General features: G+C 38.7%; 1 protein-coding gene across 1 annotated transcript in view; it reads left to right on the plus strand.

The window, feature by feature from the left end:
- The first annotated feature begins 11,830 nt into the window (after positions 1-11,830).
- CCDC170 (coiled-coil domain containing 170) overlaps positions 11,831-14,413 on the plus strand; it is a 101,759-nt gene continuing 99,176 nt past the window's right edge. Inside the window, exons 1-3 of the mRNA XM_070796387.1 lie at positions 11,831-11,846; positions 14,093-14,229; positions 14,345-14,403. The gene's annotated coding sequence lies outside the window, so the exon portion shown is untranslated. The remainder of the gene's footprint in view (positions 11,847-14,092; positions 14,230-14,344; positions 14,404-14,413) is intronic.

Here is a 14,413-nt window from a genome sequence, read left to right on the forward strand (position 1 = left end):
GTCCATTGAGTTGATGATGCCATCCAACCATCTCATTCTCTGTTGGCCCCTTCTCCTTCTGCCTTCAATCTTTCCCAGCATCAGGGTCTTTTCCAAGGAGTGGGCTCTTGACATCAGGTGGCCAAATTATTGGAAGTTTCAGCTTCAGCATCAGTCCTTCCAATACATATTCAGAGTTGATTTCCTTTAGGATTGACTGGTTTGATCTCCTTGCTGTGCAAAATACTTTCAAGAGTCCTTCTTCCTACTTGTTAATATATATGTCATTTTTTTCTTCATGGAAAACTCTTTTTCTATTATTTTCTGTATAACCCATTGAAAGACTGACTAACTTCCCTTTGATCCCTGTCTGTAAGATGGTTAACTCCCACCTCCATATCAGGCAGGTCAATTACCTACTGAAAATGACAAAGTGCTTTTGCAAGCTTAACCATTTTGGAAATTTAAGACAAATCATGAGAATATAATTAAATATGTTGATGAGCAAGAACTGAAGGATGCAATTTATTTTCAGTTAAAAGAATTGATTGAAAAATTCCCTTATGTAGACTGCTGGCACTATAGACAGAAATTCTTTATGGAATGAAGGAATATTTTTCTACATTGAGAAGTCTGACTTAGCAACAGGATTCCAGAAGTAGAAACTGAAGCTGAGACTGTTGAAAGTACAAAAGTCATTTTCCCTTCCTTTTTCCTGGCACAGTCATCTTATTTGAACCTTTGCTGTATTGGTACCACTCCCTTTTCCAATGATTGTGCTTAAAAGGGGGCTTAAGGAAGGAAGTAGCCCTTGTCTTCCTCTGGAGATTTTCATGTCTGGAAGTGATGCTATAAATGTTTAATTTTACACACAGATAAAAGATTCTGAGAGAATAAGAAATTTGCCAGTGGTAGCAAGTAACAGGACCTGCATTTGAACAAGGTAGATAGGCCCAAATCCATACTTTTCGCCACCACATACACTGCCTCTCATAATAATAATGCTCCACATTTTGCTCATTACAGTACATTTACTCATACATTTTACAAAGCACTTTTTACTTTACCAAAGAATTCACATACTATGCCACATCAACATAAGAGTGTTATGAGATAGGTTATTATTACCTTAACTTGATCGAAGGGTGAAAGAGGTTCAACAAGGTTCAGCACAGCTAGTAAGTGTCTGGATTGGGGCTTGAACCCAAAAGCTCTAAAGTCTCCTGTTCTTTGTATGGTCCCATAAATTCTTTAGGACAATAGTGAGGTTTCTCAGAGATCAGAAGCGTCTCCCCAAAAGTTAGACTTTGTTCTATTGACCATAGTTCTCAACCTGTGCTTCTGAGAGCCCTTGGGGTTCTGGGGAGGTACTCTGGGACTTGGGCTTGGGTGTAAGAAAGGAGCGATGGGGAGGCACTCTTTTTTATATGCTATAAATGCATTGACTTGTGATTTTATTTTGCTTATTTTACAATATTTATTATTTATTTATTTGGCTGTGCTGGATCTTAGTTGGCACACGCAGAATTTTGGATCTTTGTGGCATGTGAGATTTAGGACTCTGACCAGGGATCGAACCCAGGCTCCCTGCATTGGGAGCGTGAAGTCTTAGTCACTTGACCACCAGGGAGGTCCTGGGAGGCACTTTAGTAGGGTTCTAGAACCCCACCCTTTGTCAGCTAGGTGAACCAGGGAAATCCCCAAATTGGTCTGTTCTACACACAGGACTCCTGAAAAAGTTTCCAATTGAACAGATTCATTGGCAAAAAGGAGAAAGAGGCTTGGAAACTACTGCTATAGGCAATATGGAGCCATTGAGAGTTTCTGAAGAGGGAAGTGGGAAAAGGCATGTGTTAGAAAAATCAATCTGGCAGTTTTGTGGTGAGTGTGAGTGAAAGTCATTCAGTTGTGTCCAACTCTTTGGGATCCCATGGACTATACAATCCATGGAATTCTCCAGGCCAGAATACTGGAGTAGGTAGCAGTTCCCTTCTCCAGGGAATCTTCCCAACCCAGGGATCGAACCCAGGTCTCCCACATTGCAGGAGGATTCTTTACCAGCTGAGCCACCAGGGAAACCCAAGAATACTGGAGTGGGTAGCCTGTCCCTTCTCCAGGGGGATCTTCCCGACCCAGGAATCTAACTGAGGTCTCCTGCATTACAGGCAGATTCTTTACCAACTGATCTATCAGGGAAGCCCAGTTTTGTGGTAGGAAATTTTCAATGTGGAGAGTCTGGGTAGGGAGAGACAGAAAGGAGGTGATAGAAATAGGGGAGGTTTCACAAGAGGATGGGAGAGGACAGGAAAGTCAGAGCAAGATGTAGGAACAGCAAAAACTCAGTTTCTCTGGATCTTAGGGTTCAAAGGACTAAATATTTTTTGCATATTTATTTATTTTATTTTAAAAATTATAGCCAACTTTCTTTCCTTTGAAGTACAAATCTAAGAATTTCAGGACATGTATAGATCCATGACCACCACCATAATCAACACACAGAACAATTCCATCTCCCCCAAACTCCCTCGCACTGTTCCTCTATATTCACCTTTACTCCAACTCCTAACTCTTGGAACCACGGATCTTGTTCTTTGTCCTGTAGTTTTGTCCTTTTGAGAATGTCATATAGATGGGATCATACAATACAAACCTTTCGAGGTTGGCTTCTTCACCCAGCATAACGCCTTTGAGATTCATGCATGCTATGAGAGTCAACATGGAGATTGTGATTCCTGGAGAGTCATCCAGGAGATTCTGAGACAGGAAATAAGGCAGCAAAAGGGAGCTATGCATTAATAATGTTGGGATCTGAATGGGTCTTTTTTCTTATAGCAAAACTTTATTTCTTTTCATATTTTTTATCACCAAAAACATTTTGTACTGAGGTACAGCCAATTAACAACGTTGTGGTGGTTTTGGGTGGACAGCAAAGGGACTCAGCCATACATATACATGGACCTCTCGTCCCTCAAACCCTCCTCCCATCCAGGCTGGCACATAATATTGAGCAGAGTTGAACGGTTTTGAGTCGAATAGAGTAATCATAGGTGCTGCAAACTCTCTAAGGGGATTGCTTCCTTTGTTCACTCAGAGAATCACTTGCTGAGCCATAAATACGTGCTATGCACTGTTTTAGGTGTTGGGATGAAGTAACAAACAGAATAAAATCCTTATCCTCCCAGAGTTTACAATCCAAGTGAGGGGAAACAAGCAAGCCCAGGAGTGGTTTGATGTCAGGAGGTGATATATTTTTGACATCAAGGAGAAGAGCCTATTTTATACAGAGTGGTCAGGGACAGCCATTTGAACAGGCAGATCTGATCTTGGACCTTCTTTAACCACGGACAGAGGATAAACTCTTCTTTACTCATGGACAGAGAATACACTCTGTGTGTGGATGGATGTGGGAGAGCAGGGAGAAACTGAAGCAAAGGAGTCACGTAATGTGGGCTGGAACTGGGCTGATGATAGAGAAAAATGGAAGAAAGATGAATGTAAAGAAATATTTTGGAGGAAAATGGAGTTTACTGTCTTAAGAGTTTACATAGGTTGGAAAATAATTTCTAAAAATACAGATAAACTGACCAATAATGAGGACATTATAAATTCTGGAAACTAAGGATACTTGGTCTGACTGTACCTAATACTTTGCAGTTGAATTAATGTAAGCTGTGGCTTTCAAACTGTACTTCTCTAAGAGCCTCTGGGGCTTTGTTAAGGTGTTTCCAGGAGTACCAGGAGCAGTTTGGGCATGGAGCCGTGTTTTCAACTGCCAGCTGAACAAGAGCAGTGCCAAGATGATCTGTTTTATGTATTTGCTTCCTTGTAAAATTTCACTGGAGTGAGGTGTGACACAGGAAAAAGAAGAGGAGCAGGATTACTGCGGGGGAAACCTTACCCTCAAAACTTATTTAGTGAATAAAGAGGCTTAGACAGAAACTATTTTGGCCCCAGGGCATTGGTGGGAGAGGGGCAGGGGAGGGGGGAGCAGGTGGGCACAGCTAGTTGTGTTACAGATCTGACCCAGATAAAAAAATTCTCCCCCTCAAATAATTGTATCATTCCGTGTTTTCCTCTAACTGTATCTACACTTAGAGTTTTTGTTTTATTTGCCATTCAAATGGTTCATTTTTTACTTTTAAAAATGAAAATAAATTCATAATACATCTTCTTTCATAAATTTCTAATCTTCCCATCAAAATTCATCAGGATTACATATCTGTTTTTGTTTTCAAATATGAGACATTTTATAGGTAAGGTTATGCTGGCTATAACAGGTAAATACCCAAAGCTCAACAGCTTAACAAATGGGAAGTCCAATTAGCTGGAATGTGTGGCAGGGAGGTGATGGGGTGATCTGCTCTCTGCAGACATTCAGGGATCCAGGCTGATGGAGGTTCTACCTCGTTCAATTTGTGGTTTTGGAGCTCATTCAGATTTCAGGATTTAGCCAGAAGACAGAGGAAGAGAGAGCATACAGCATCACACAGGAAGTTTTAATGGACCAAACCTGAGAGTGATATACTTTACTTCTGCCCACATCCCAAAGGCCAGAAATTCAAAGTTACACCTAACCAGGTTTGGTGAACAGCTAGCCTGTCCAGGACACATACATGATCACGATATAAAAACTGGAAAACATAAATCTGGGCCTTGTGTTTATGTTTTCATCTTGGGACAAATCAGCCTGAATTTATGTCTGAGTGTTTGTGACTGTGTGTGAACACTGAGATGTGTGAGGACTGACTTAGAGAGTTTTGCTCACACGTATGTTACAAAATGGCTGAAGCCTGATGTGCTAAGGAATTGGGATAATTCTGACTTTTTCTCACTTTACCTTTCAGAGTTCTGGGAAGACTCACCTGCCTAGGGAAGTCTTTCCCAACCTACCATCAAATATGTTTATGCCTCCAGCCGTGAGGACATACCATGTTTGCAGTATTGCTTGGTGACTAACTGTGGTTTGTGTTTTATGGTTTTTCTCTTTTCTGCAACTCATCATTCCTTGTTAACCAGAAAGTCCTCAAGATTAGACTTACATACTTTTTATTCTTTTGAATTCACTGAATAGTCTGATCACCACTCTGTATCAAGAGCAGGTATTAAGTAATTGTGGCTAATTTACCAAATGAAATAAAGGCAGTTTAAACTCATAAATCAGTATTGCAGAACCACCTCAAGAGACATCTGTCTTTGAAAAGGCTGAGGAGTTCATTTCTTTAAAAAATGGTTAGGCAAAGACTCAACTTCCTGTAACTTGCTTCCTTCTCTTTCTCTTTTATTAGAGGGGGTTTTATAGACCAAGGAAGTTTACGACTCACAATGCAAGCTTATAAAGAGGGTATTTTAATTGAGGTCAAATCTGTGAATCAGCAGAAGATTATAATCTCTTTCCAAAAATTAGACTCATTTATTTTTATGATGTTGTTGAGAAAAGTAGATGATAACTTTATATGTATGCATAAGATTGGCTAAATCGAATTGGTAATAAAATCTAGCCTGGTCTGAATCAGAAAAATCATTGAAATGTTTTTGAATACTTTTGAGAAAACCTCAGCAGGAAGTTAGAATCGATACTGAAGGCCCAGAGCGTAAAAGGAACAGCCTTCCCACTCTACTTTTATAAACTTTTTATTAGCAAGAATTATTTGTTGCTTTTTGAAAGAAAGTTGGCATCATTTTAAAAGAAACCCAAAGCATGTCTAAAATGAGGTCAGGAAAATCCCACACTCCCCCACCCAAAGCCATAAGATTTTCCAAAATAATAAAGACATTTTAAAGATCCAGAAGAAGCTGGGGTTTTGCTTAATTTAGAAGCCACATTTGCTTTTGAAGGTCAATTTTTTTTTTCATGGAACATTTGTTTGGTAAATTATCATAATTTTTGATGGAATATTTAACATTGGTGCTTCAAGAACTTCAACACATGGGAGCAAAAACTCCCGAAGTACTGCATTCATATTTTCATAGCTGTCTTGGAGTGTGTAAGCCTTAGTCACTCAGTCATGTCCAACTCTTGGGACCCCATAGACTGTAGCCCGCCAGGCTCCTCTGTCCATGGAATTCTCCAGGCGAGAATACTAGAGTGGGTTGCCATTTCCTTCTCCAGAGGATCTTCCCGACCCAGGAATCGAACTCGGGTCTCCTGCACTGCAGGCAGATTCTTTACCAACTGACCTATGAGGGAAGCCTCAGAGTGACCCTGACTAAACAGAACTGTGACAACAGGGTTCTGTTGTGTTCAGCACCCGACAGGTCCTATGGATGAATGATGGTCCTGAGAGAAGGCCAGGTCTCTGGGAGGTACTTGGTGTCCATAGGTTTGTAGGTGGTGAGGGAGGTTAGACTCTTGAACTCTAAAACCTTGAAAACCTATTTATTTAGATGAGAAATAAAGCCATCAAATGGGCATGACATTTGGGGTTCACTGTCTTCCCCTGAGCTTCTGTGGGATTATTAATAACCTCTCTTGTGGTTACCATGTTCTTTATATCTGTTACTATTTTCAATTAAGTTACAGTCTGTCTTGGCTGGGAAAATAGTGTCCTTATAAGGGGTTTTGCGTAACTCTGCTTTGGTTTAATCACATGAGGCTAATTGATTTTTTAAAAATTGAACTATAATTAGTATGCAGTAACATTATATAAGTTACAGGTGTACAATATAGTGAGTCACAATTTTTAAAGCTTATACTCCATTTATGAAGCCCTGGTGGCTCAGATGGTAAAGACTCCACCTGCAATGCCAGAGACCTTGGTTCAATCCCTGGGTTGGGAAGATTTTCTGGAATGGGAAATGGTAACCCGTTCTAGTATTCTCGCCTGGAGAATTCTATGGACAGAGGGGTCTGGCCAGCTGGGACAGTCGATGGGGTTGCAAAGAGTCGGATACAACGGAGTGACTAACACTTTCACTTCACCTTTCACTCCACTTGAAGTCTGGCTAAATTCCCTGTGTTGAACAATTATAACCTTGCAGCCTATTTTATACCTAATAACTTGTACCTCTTAATCTCCTACCCTTCTTTTGTCCCTTCCCACTTCCCTCTCCCCACTGGGAACCACTAATTTGTTTCCTATATCTGTGAGTCTACCTCTTTTTTTGTTATATTCACTAGTTTGTTGTGTTTTTTAGATTCCACATATAAATGATATTACATAGTATTTGTCTTTTTCTGACTTATTTCACGTAGCGTCATGGCCCCCAAGTTCATCCATGTTGCCACAAATGGCAAAATTTCAGTCTTTTTTTATGATTGAGTAGTATTCCATTGTATAAATAAATATATATAAACATACAAAATTTGTATATCTTTATATGCACACATATATATAAACTTGGAGAAGGCAATGGCACCCCACTCCAGTACTCTTGCTGGAAAATCCCATGGATGGAGGAGCCTGGAAGGCTGCAGTCCACGGGGTCGCTAAGAGTCAAACACGACTGAGCGACTTCACTTTCACTTTTCACTTTCATGCATTGGAGAAGGAAATGGCAACCCACTCCAGTGTTCTTGCCTGGAGAGTCCCAGGGACAGGCGAGCCTGGTGGGCTACTGTCTATGGGGTTGCACAGAGTCAGACACGACTGAAGCAACTTAGCAGCAGCAGCAGCATATATAAACTTTATATATATGACATCTTCTTTATCCATTCATCTGTTGATGGACATTTTGATTGCTTCCTTATCTTGAGGTCAATTGATTTCTAAGTTCTTAGAAATGAGGTGCCTCTGTTGTTTCTACCTACAACCCCTTTCTAAAATTCATATTTTCCAAAAGAAATGAAAATGCTTTAAGAATATATTCTTATATGCTGAGTAGTGGAAAAAAAAATTAAGCCTATGGTCTTCCAAAGTTCTGAGTAATTTAGCGTAAGTGTAAACCCTTTGCTTTTCCAGTCCTTTTTTGCAGTGGCTTGTGGGGGAATGTTCTTCTCTGTATTTTAGAAAAATAATGCTAAGAGCTAACAGTTATTTTGTACTTTGTCCCAGGTTCTATACTAGGTACTTTGTTGTTCATTCGCTAAGTCATGTTGGACTCTTTGCAACCCCGTGGACTGCAGCACACCAGGCTTCCCTGTCCATCACTATCTCCCAGAGTTTGCTCAAATTCATGTCCTTTGAATCGGTCATGTTATCTAACCATGTATTAACTTATGTAATCCTTGCAACAACTCCATGGATTAAGAACTTATTATTACCCCTATAATACAGATGAGGAAATAAGCCCAAGGAGGTAGAGGAATTTGCCCAAGTTCAAAACAAAGCTCGAAGTGGCAGAGCCAGAATTTTATCCTAGGCAGATTTATTCCAGGGTCTGTCCATTCACCCCTGTTTGAAAGCCTCCAAGGCCAGAGATAAATTCAAGGACTTTTGGTACTTTTTTAAAAAAGGACAAGATTTCTCACACAAGTTTATACTTTACTGGTGCTTTCTTCCCCGTATATATGAAAAGAACTAGATCTCATTTATAATCTGATTTCAGTCAAAGATGTATCTACTGATTGCCAATTTCGTTAAAGCAAGAAAAATGCTTGACCCTACAGAGCTTCACTGGGTAATCAGTCTGCTACTTCCAGCTACCAAGAAGGAGGGCTGTTTTTATCTGAGAAAAATCTGCCAGCTGTATGTAGATTAAAAAATTTTTTAGCACTATATCTAACAAATTTTAAAAGCAATATATCTAACTGAAGTGATTACAGCAGCGATACTCTTTCAGCATCATAAATCTCTCTTTTAGAGATTACATTGCTGTGTAACTACCAGAAATATTTTCATAAACACCATTGCTTTTGCTTCAAAGAATTTCATAATCTCTTTGATGCTTTCATGCACAGTAAATTTTTATCCCTGCATTATTTTGTTGGTAACACCCATTTTATTTTTAAAATCATACCAAATAAACGCAGAACAAATGCACTTAAAAGTTATCATTTTTTGAAGCAACATTTGGCCTGCTTTTTAGAAGACGTGATAAATGCTGCAAATATTTGAACTCATTTTTATTCTTTGTTTCACTTTTTCATCCCCAAAGAGTTTAAAATATAGGTAGACTAAAAAATATATGAGAGAAAAAAAGAACAAGGATTCACAGGTTTTTTTTTTTCATCATGTCATCATGTGTGATAAATTTTGAAAACTTTATACCTATAGAGTAGTATGGAAAATCTATTTTTACTTCAGATGAATAATTTTTTAACAAGAATATATTATTAAAAAATTCATATTACATGGTCATGTAACTGAATTGGCAGAAAGTACATTTGACTTATCCTATTTAATTATTGCATTATTAAATATAAATTATTTAATGACAGTTGTCATAATGAAAATGTAGATTTTAATCAAAAACTACAAGATACCATTCAAAAACAAACAGCAGATGATATAAACTGCAGTGTGAGTGTCAAATTTAATCAGTGATCAATTCAGTGGAATTCAGTTTGTTTTTCACAGTAGTTATATTCTATAAAGTCATTTTAAACATTGAATTAGCAAATACTGATCCACTGCTCCCAGGGAAAATATAGGCTTAGGTTTCCATGAGTATTTCGTCACAGCATTTTCATTAACTGATCAATATATGACCTTGTTTTGCATGCATTTCTGCTTAGAGACACTTTAATATATATTGTTGAATCATTACATTGAACTCATGGCCAACAGCCTTGGGTAACTCTGTAGTTCATGTCTAAATGAAGCTTATCTAAAATGCTGTTTTCTCTGTGAGGCACGTCACAGCCTTATCGGCTTAAGAACACTAAAAAGCACTTCAGCACTATGTCTGGAAGCCATTTAAAATAACAAAGTCACACATATACACGTACACAAAGCACAAAAATGCAACAACAACAAAAAAGTGGAACTAAATAGATCACAAAAATAACACTTATTTACAGTCTGAGGGCTGAAACAAGAAGACAGAGCATAGCCTTACCATTAATTCAAATATTTCACCACTCTGTGCATGTCTGTGAATGACTGAGAAAGCTCCATGTGTATTGATTTTCGGGTTGTGAATAAATTTCAGTATATAGGTGAATTTGCAGATATGGAATCTACAAATAGGACTGACTGTATTTGTAAAACTTAAATATACAGCTGATCAGTGTGTCAGAAAACAAGCTTCTTATTTAGAAACCCAAGCTGTTTTAGGTATTATTCACTTATCAAAGTTCTCCTTCATAGATCAAAGTAGCTAGTACATATCTAACCCTTTAAAAGGACATTTTACTTCTATCAGTTGAAATAACTCTCATAATAAATGTACAAAACACCCATCTTCAAAAAATTTTAAAGTGTGATAAAAATACAAAGATCTTTCCAAATAGCATAAATGTCTCTGCTTCGAAGAGTACCCCTTAAAATGTGTTGCCCTTGAGCAGTGTACAGCCTGATCAACCATATACAGCAGCCTTAACTGTAGGTAGGTTGCACAGGAGAAACACAGTGGACAGAGTGGATGAGTTCAACTTTTGAGAAATGCTGGCTGTTAGATAATATCTATTACAAAGAGTAGCGAACTTGGAGACAGAGAGACCTCACTTGAAACACCTGTACTGCCAATTATTTTTTAAGCCGATTTTATTCATTTATTTTAAAATTTTTATTTATTTATTTGGCTGTGCTGGGTCTTGGTTGCTGCCTGTGGGTTTTTCTCTAATTACGGCAAGCAGGAGCTGCTCTCTAGTTGCGGGGCTTTGGCTTCTGATTGCAGTGGCTTCTCTTGTTGCAGAGCACAGGCTCTAGGGCAAGTGGGCTCAGGAGTTGCAGCTCCTGGATTCTAGAGCACAGGCTCAACAGCTGTGGGGCACACGCTTTGCTGCCCACCACATGTAGTAGGTTCAGGAATTGAACCAATGTCTCCTGCATTGGCAGGTGGATTCTTTCCCACTGAGCCCCAGGGAGGCTCTGTACTGACATTTATGTTGTGAGCAAGCTCTGTCTCTGAGCTTTAGTTTCTACACCTGTAACAAGAGGACAATAATACCCAGAGAAGTTGATTTGAGGAGGAAAAATAATAAACCTATGAAAAGTATAAAAAAAAAGTCTGACGTTAAGAACTCTTCCTCGAGTCCTGTAAACAGTGGGATTTCCTTGAAGTTTTACAACAAGGGAATCATCAGATTGCAGTTAAAAAAAAAAAAAAAAAGTAATTCTTGTGTTGGCTTGAAAATGGATTAGAAGCAGACTGGTTGGTATAAAAGCCCAGATTAAAAAAATCACCGCCCCCCCCCCCCCCCCAGAATAAAAGCTCCTTAAAACCCAGTCTAAGACAATCGATAACAAGAAAGGAGAAAAGAGAAAGACTGAAGAGTTATATCTAAAACTGCATTGTGCAGTTGAAGATGTGATCCTTTCTGCAACCCCTTTTCTTAGCTGAGATCTCCCTTTCCCCCCAACAGTTGCTTTGTCAGCTGTGAAATCCTGTCTATTTTGCTGGAGACTTGACCTCCTGCCAATGGATAGCTGACTTGAGACTGGATCTGGGGATAGGGCAGGGGGAGGAGGTAACAGGTACAAAGAGCCAGTCCCCTGGCATCAAAGTGGGAAGTTAGTTTCCAGGCTCAGCTACGTGCTTGAGTAGCTTGTTCTCTTCTATCCTGTTTTCTTTGCCTCCTTGTCCTAGGAGCACTCCTAAGTAAACCACTTTCTTAAGAATCCTGACTCCTAACTCTTTCTGAAACACTAACGCCAAAGGTGAAAGACCTTACGAAAAGACCCATAGCTGCAAAGGGAATGTGGAGGAGAGAGCAAAAGAGGGCCTTAGGCTCTTGCTTCATCTCAGACTTCATAAATCCTTCTGACTGGTTGACACTTTTCCTATAAAGAGACGCATGATGAGATGGTTCTTCTGACGATCTGCCAGTAAGTTCATTCTCCCCTTGGGGTAGAAAAATATTAACATTGATCGCCTGATTAATCCCTCCAAATTTTTCCTGAAATATTAAACTCTTTTAAACTTGCAACTTTACAACTGAAAAATTGCTTCAGTAAGGCCTTGGAGGATGGCATTATGTACAGTGAATCTTTTTGATTAGTTGAAAAACTACAGATTAAAATTGAATTATCAATAAAATATGTTGAATTTAACGTCAAATGAAAATCACGTGAGTCTGGAAAATATATATTTATCATTGGTGTTTTCCAGAACCTTCTTTTTACCTGGCTAAAATATTTTTTAAATCACTTTAAGTTTTGAATAAGGATTTTACTTTTTTATTAAAAAGAGCAGTCTGTCATTGGTTTTAATGCTGAAACCAAAGGTCCTTGAATTGGTTGTTTTTTATAAAGTGAGCTCTCAGTAGTTTCTAAGCTTAGCCTATCATAAAGTTATAAAATGGATCACATTTATTTTAGGTAAAAAATATGTTGGAAACAGTTTTAAGTATTAGGAAAAGATAACAAACTTTAAAAATAAATGGTATGAAACTTTATAAAGATCTTTGGAAGTGACAGTGAGAGAGTGTTTTCAGACTAGAACAAATAAGGGACAGGGATTTGCTTCAGGATGAATTAGTAAAATGATAAACATTCCTAAAGAAGGACTAATTATATGTATACATATAGCTGATTCACTTTGCTGTATAGTAGAAATTAACACATTGTAAAGCAATTACACTCCAATAAAAATTAATTTTTAAAAGGACTAATTATTAGAGAGATAAAATAGAAATCAGCAAAACAACTGAAACAAGTCTAAGAAAGGACCGAGAATGGTTGAAAAAACCTTTAAATGTGGTCACTTGAAGGATAAACGTATTAGATTTTGGTGGTCTGTCTTTCACCAAGGCATCTATCTTGTATTGGATATCTAAAGCAGTTTGCAGCATTTGGCAACATTTCATTCAGCCGTTGAGGAAAATATTTAAATCAAACATATCCTTTGAAAAAAATCTTTAGACAAATAAAATGTTATAGGAGTGCTTTCTGGACAGGTTTCTAAACACAATGAAAGTCCCCAAAGTCATCTTATTATAGATTTTTCCTATGAGAAGCTTGTATATTTGCAAGACAAACAAGCAAACAAACATAAAAAGAAACCAGAGAAATAAACTTCCAAAACCCCAAGAGAGTTCCAAAATAAAAGCCCAAGTGCCAGAGATACAGATCTTAATGTCTTCCCAGAGCTACTGATGAGGCATTTCAATCTTGTCTCAGATATCATGTTTATTGAACGTCTGTCTCAGCATGCCAGGTTTCTAAACATATTTCAGGATAGTAACATGATAGAAGAATGAGGTGGAAATTCTGCTTTAAGCTGGACATGCCCAGGGCTTCCCGTTCCCAAACTGCAAAATATTTGTTTGCCTACCCCTATCAGCACCTCAGGCTAAATATGTCCTAAACTGAACTCTCTTTCCTCCTCCTTCTGCTTTATCTCCTCACTGCCTTTCAGGCCTCACTGGGCTTTCAGCCTGGCTGGTAACCTCAGATTCCAGTGGCTTCCACCTCCAAATCTCCCCACCCCTCATCACCACTCCCAGCCCATCAGTCTCAGCTCTCACCTGGCCTGTGACAGCCCCTCCTGTAGGCCTCCCCGACTCCCCTCTAGATCCTCCTACATATCCCACCTACTGTTGCCCTTTGGTTGCAGCCTTAACATTGTCCTTGACCTAAACGACTGAATACAAAATAGATTAGTAACTAAGGACCTACTAAATAGCACAGGGAACTAAACGTAATCAACTTCATGGAAAAGAAACTGAAAAAGTGTATACATATAAAACTGAAGCACTTTGTTGTCCACCAGAAACTAATACATTGTAAATCAACTGTTGCTAAAAACTTGGTCCCTAGTGGAATGGTTTCTATACACTAGCCTGGCATCTAATTAGGAACTTCCCTTTTCTATAAAAAAGCAGTTATATGAAGTAGACTAGTTCAAACTGGGGGCAGCTGCCTGCACTGTTGTCATGATAAAGAAAAACAGAAGTCTGTACTAAGACATTATACACCGTAATATGTTGCCCACACGTGCAATTTTGTGAGAAATCTGGGCAGGAATATTTTTTACATCCCTCCCTTGCTTAAACTATCATCAAACCCAGAGTTCCCCCCACTGCCAGCCTGCGTCTTCTATCACCATAGTAACAGCTTGTCCCAAACTGTAGTCTCTTCCAGGGTCCAGCTCAGACCTACATCCAGTCTTGGGTCCTTCTTTCAATTCTCAAAGGACCATCATCAGGTATTGCCTTGAAGAATCACTTGGTTCATGTCTTGACATCCCATGAAGTTTGAAGGCATCCAGGTGGGGGTCAAGCCAGGCACTTTTCTGCTCCCACTTACAATGAAAGTAAATTTTTTTCCTCATGGAGAAAAATCTGTTTAACACTGATTCAAATTTTTACTTTATTGTCCCCCAGCTTCATCAAGATATAATTGACAAAACTGTAAGATAAAGTGTGCACAGTGATGACCTGATGTAAGTATAC

The sequence above is a fragment of the Bos indicus genome, chromosome 9, assembly GCF_029378745.1.
Source record: "Bos indicus isolate NIAB-ARS_2022 breed Sahiwal x Tharparkar chromosome 9, NIAB-ARS_B.indTharparkar_mat_pri_1.0, whole genome shotgun sequence".
Lineage (NCBI taxonomy): Eukaryota > Metazoa > Chordata > Mammalia > Artiodactyla > Bovidae > Bos > Bos indicus.